Raw genomic sequence first — 5,590 nt, 5'->3', positions numbered from 1 at the left:
GAAAAAGCTGAAAACTAGAACCTGGGAAGGGAAGAGTAAGAACAATAATAAAAAGGACAAAAATAATAATAACAATGATGATTTTAAAGCAGACAAAAATAAACTAAGAAGAAAAAAAAATCTGGGCATGGTGGGCACTGTACCCAGGCTCCCATGGAGCACACAGACTGGGATGGAATTCCTGCCAGTCCAGAAGGTGGGTGGGAGGGAGCACGGCTGCACTTCTGTTCCCCAATAGGTTGTGTGGTCTAAAAGTTGTTGTTGTTGTTGTTATGTGCCGTCGAGTTGGCCCCGACTCATAGCGACCCCTCCTTGGGTTTCCGAGGCAGTATCACTGCGGAAGTAGGATTGCCCAACCTTCCTTCCGAGGAGTGGCTGGTGGGTTTGAACCTCCAGCCTTCTGGTTAGCAGTCAAGTGCTTTAGCCACTATGCTACCAGAGCTCCTGGTCTAAAAGTAAGAAGGGGAATATCACACCTTTCCAGTCATTGGTGTCTGGAATGTCCTTTTGGTTCCCAGCAAGTGGAGCCTATTCTTACATTCCTGGAATCTGGGAGAATGCTGTTGCTTTAAATATTCAAAATGGTTGAACCATTTGTAAACATTCAAAATGGCTGCATCCTCCAGAAAGGCAAAACTCCACAGCTCAGTCCACCTTCCTCTTTGCTGCTTCCCCTTTTATTCACCAGCCACCAATGCAGTCTTCCATGCAGTTCCTGGCTAGCAGGGCTGGTTTTTAGGTTAATTTCTAGGTCCTAAGACCGCTCAGCAAAATCCAAGCTGTCTGTGCCATCAGGAGCGTTGCTAGGCTGCAGCTCCATGTGTCTTCTTTTTTAGTGTTTTCATGCAAATTCTTCTACTAGTTGGAGTTTAGTCCACTTCTATATCCTTCCCTTCAAAGCTCAGGGCTCCAGGATTATCTTCTGTATCTGTGTTAATTGGTTCCCCTTTTCTTTGTTGAAGAGAGTCTGTGCAGTCTTTCTGCCTATTCTGCCATCTTACTGGAACTCTCCAGGCTGTGGAATTCTCACCTTCTATAAAGGACACTAAAGTTTGATTCCTAACCTATCTACTTCATGTGCAACCACACTTATCTATCAGTGGGGGCTTGTGTGTTGTTCTCATGCTGAATAGGTTTCAGTGGAGCATCCAGATTAAGATGGACTGGGAAGAAAGGTCTGGTGATCTACTTCTGAAAACCAGTCAATGAAAATCCTATGGATCACAATGGATTGATTTGCAACAGATCACCGAGATGGTGCAGGACTAGGCAGTGATTCATTCCATTGTACATGCGGTCACCATGAGTCAGAGGCTGACTGGAAGACAACTAACAATAACAACAACACCACTTCCAAATACCTGAGGGAGACCAGATGAATGATATACCCAACTACTTAATAGTAATCACTCTTTTATTCAGATGTTTACTGAGCACCTATTCAGTATAAGCCACTCAATTAGTTGTGGGGGATACTGTGGTGAACACAGAAACATGGTTTAATGACCTTACTGAGCTTACAGTTTAGTTAAGAGAAAATGCAACATATTATGACAAGTGCAAAGGATAGGAGAAGTACAAATTGCCTCAGGAGACAAATTATAAGATATATTAGTTGTCAGGATTCAGGAGAAAATTCTAGACAGCAGGGAGATCTGACGTATAGTATCTGTGATGGTTAGTTTTATGTGTCAACTTGGCTAGGCTCCAAGTACAGAAATCAAATATGAATCTAGGTGTTTTGTAGATTAGATTAACATCTACAATTAGTTGACTTTAAGTAAAGGATATTACTTTCCCTAATGGATAAAGTGGGTGGATCTCATCCAATCAGTTGAAGACTTTAAGAGCAAAAAGTGAGGTTTCCCAGAAAAAGAAAATTTGCCACAAGACCAGATCATCAATTTTTTTTTTTTTTTAATTTTTGTTGTGATTTGGGTAAAAGTTTACAGAGCAAATTCCTTTTCCATACAGCACTTTATACACATTTTGTTTCATGACAGTGACTGTTGTTGTTATGTGCCATCGAGTCGAACCCTACTTATAGGGACCCCTCCTTGGGTTTCCAAGGCAATATCACTATGGAAGTAGATTGCCCAACCTTCCTTCTGAGCAGTGGCTGGTGTGTTTGAACCACCAGCCTTCTGGTTAGCAGTCAAGTGCCTTGGGCACTATGCTACCAGAGCTCCCGACAGTGACTGTAATTCCCCACAATGTAACAGCTCTCTTCCACTTTTTCCCTGTAGTTACCTCTTCCCTGTGTCCTTCTTTGCTATGCATTCCTGTCCTGCCCCCAGCTATCTCCCTGTGCAAACACTGCCCTTCTGTTCTCTCACAATTGATTGCTCTGAGGATTGTATCTACCCAATGTAAATGTTTACCCTATATGTCTGTCTATTGTTTAGCTGGAAGCCACAGGCGTGAATTCAGTTCTAGACCTGAAGGGTAACTAGGGGCTGTATGTAGTCTCAGGGATCTTATCAGGCTCTATCAGACCAGTAAACGTGGTCTTTTTTGTTTATGATTTTGAATTTTGTTCCACATTGTTCTCCCACTCTTTCTAGGATCTCCTGCACTGATACCCCTCCAAGTGGCTGACGGTGGTAGCCGGGCACCATCTAGTTCTTATGGTCTTATTGACATATAGGCTGAGGACAGCTCAATCTACTAATTCCTTGGACTAATCATTTCTGTGTGTCTTCAGTTTTCCTCAGTCTTCTTTGCTTTGCATGAGGAAAGACCCATCGTTGCATCTAGATGGCCACTTGGAAGCTTTCAAGACCCCAGTTTCTACTCACCACAGTACAAAGCAGAACAAAGTTTGTGTGTCGTACGTTATGCCAATTGAGCTTGATGTCCCTTGCCACCATGGTCCTGAGCCCACAGGTCCAACTACTCACTCCCCCCAGGTGGTTGGCTGTGGCCAAGAAGTTATCTAATTTTGCCCGTTGTTAGCTCTATTATATAGTTGGACATTTTTACAGCACATGTAAATACATATGTAGAAACATCATCTGCAACCTGTATTTGGTCATGGGTACCTTCCCTTTTGCCTAGGCATACCTGATCATTCAGCCTGTCTACCCATCTATTTACCTGTAGATTAATGTTTGTTATCACTGACAATGAAGTACTGTATATTTAAAAGAGTTTACTTTTGTTGTCTATACCCATTGTGTACCTCTGCTTGTCTTCCTCTTCCTCAGTACCAATGTGTTGATCACTCACTTCTGGTACATTGTTCTTCCCCTGCCCAAATCAATACTTGTCTCTACCTATCTAGCAGTGTTCCCTCCCCTTCCATCTCATCCCTGGTAACCAACAAAGAACATTTCCTTCCATATACAAACCTTTCCTTGATTTTTTAAAATAATGAACTAATACAATATTTGCCCTTCTGTGATTGACCTATTTCATCAGCATAATGCCCTCCAACTTCATCCACATTGTGCAGTGTTTCACAGATTCTATGTTATTCTTTATAGAAAGATCATCAACTCTTAATTTCCATATGAGTTTCCAGCCTTCTGGCCTGTCTTATGGACTTTGAACTTGCCAGCTCCCACAATAAATTGAACCAATTCCTGAAAATAAATCTCTAGAGAAACCCAACTCATATACTGCTTTAGCCAGGTAAAGTTGGAGGACGACTGAGGAAGGTGTGTGTGAAGGAAAGTGATAGCACTCAGGAATGCCTGGAAAGAAAAAAAAGAAGGCAGATCCCCAAGAACATTTTATATGACCCAGAGAATTTGGAGGGGGCAGTGGTGAAGGCTTGCTTAAATGTTGGGACTATGAAGAAAGGCTGGTGATCTACCAGTAATTTTCCTCGTAATCCAGAAAACAGTCAATGAAAACAATGGATCACAATGATAAGATTCCTAACAGATCATGGGTATAGCACAGGACTGAGCAATGGCAGCTAATAACATGGGATTTTGGAAAGGATTTCATTTGAGGAGTGAGAGGATTAAGTTCACATTTTAGAAAGAATTTCCAACTATATTATTATGGAGAACAGAAGTTGAGAATAATACATTTAAATTCCAGCAGGAAGAGTATTAGGAAGATATTTTTAATAGAGGAAAGAAGTGTCAAATCTCTCCTGGAATTTAAAAAATAATTTAGTATTTTTATCATTGATGGTCACTGTACAGAAGATTTACAATGTTGTTTTTACGGTAAGGAGGCTTTCTATTATAAATTACCTCCTTAGGTTCTTACGTCTATAGTTTCGCTAGGAAATTCTCCTTGTAACTGGAAATATACTCCGTTTGGCCAAGCAGCAGTTTTATGGAAGCTAAATTCTCTGTAACAGTGGTGGCGTTGGGATGGTGGAGGTCAGCAAGACAATCTTACTGAGAAAGTGGGAAGGGAAGGAAAAGTTTACTCTGGGAGAAAGAACTGAAGTTCCGCTACATCAAGGGTGTCCTGAGAGCAACTTGCCTATTACAACAGCAGCATCAAATCTAAGCACTTTCTACCTCCTCTCATTCTCCCTTTACATTGGCTGGCACTGCGGTCTTCCGTCTAGGGCAGATCCGGTATTTGCCCACCCGGGATTTAGATGGTGCGATGGTGCGGACATGGGACGGGGCAGGGCACCAATTTCAGGCTGAGGTCCGAGGTCTTCTAAGCCCACTGCTCCCACCGAAACACTCCAACTTTTGTTTTCAGCAAAGGGACTTGTCCTGAGAGCCTAATAGGTTTTTCTTTAATTCCTTCTGTATCCCTTTTCTTCACCTTAGTTTCCTGTGCGTTTCCGTCTTTCTGGTACCGGACATTCAGCTGATCAGAGCTCCCCGCCCAGGTCAAACACCCCTGGAAGTGGCTTGGGGATTATCAGTGACTCCAGGACACTTTCCAAGGAGTCCTAGACTGAAGAAGCCTGCATTCTCCTTACCTCCCCAGGGATCTCAGTGCACCAGTGGGGGCATTTCCCTCTTCAACCCTGGGGAATCACGAGGGAGAGGATGACGCCCAAATGAAGGGGTCCAGAACTCACGCCCCAGCACTCCATTCCACACCCTACACTTCCATCGGGCAAGATAAGGGATGGGGGCCTGTGTGATAGGTAGGTCCCATAGAGAGGATAAGGATACAGGGGGTGATGGTGGAAGGCTGAAATAGGAAGCAAGCGAGCCCAAAGGGCTATGCTCTTTGATGAGGAGGCTGGTTGAGAGGTACTTTGGGGAGATCATGAGGAGAGGAGATGCAGGAGAAGATTGGGCTAGGAGAGGTGCAGGGAGGCGAGCCCAGGCGGCCAGGCCGGGAGTAGGGAGGAGGCGAGAGGGAGGGAGTTCCTAAAGGAGGGAAAGCAGCCGGCAAAAGGCAAGAGGAGGGAGCCTGGTAGGGAGGGGAGCAGAGGGCGGACGAGCTGCTGGCTGGAGGGCGCTGGGCGCGCTGAGACCGTGCCACACACCTCCCGCGAGGCACGGAGGGTTTAGCAGGGGGAGACACACAAAGACATGCGAAGAGAGGCTGAGCGAGGCTCGTGCACAAAGACGCCGGGGCGCACGGCTGCTCAGGCTGAACCGACCGCCCCCGCGCTGCGCCGCACCGGGGCCAGGAGAGAGCTGAGCCCGGGGCC

This window comes from Orycteropus afer, unplaced genomic scaffold (assembly GCF_000298275.1).
Source record: "Orycteropus afer afer isolate SDZICR_OR568_19922 unplaced genomic scaffold, OryAfe1.0 scaffold00013, whole genome shotgun sequence".
In the NCBI taxonomy this organism is placed as follows: domain Eukaryota; kingdom Metazoa; phylum Chordata; class Mammalia; order Tubulidentata; family Orycteropodidae; genus Orycteropus; species Orycteropus afer.
Note: the sequence above shows the minus strand (reverse complement) of the source record.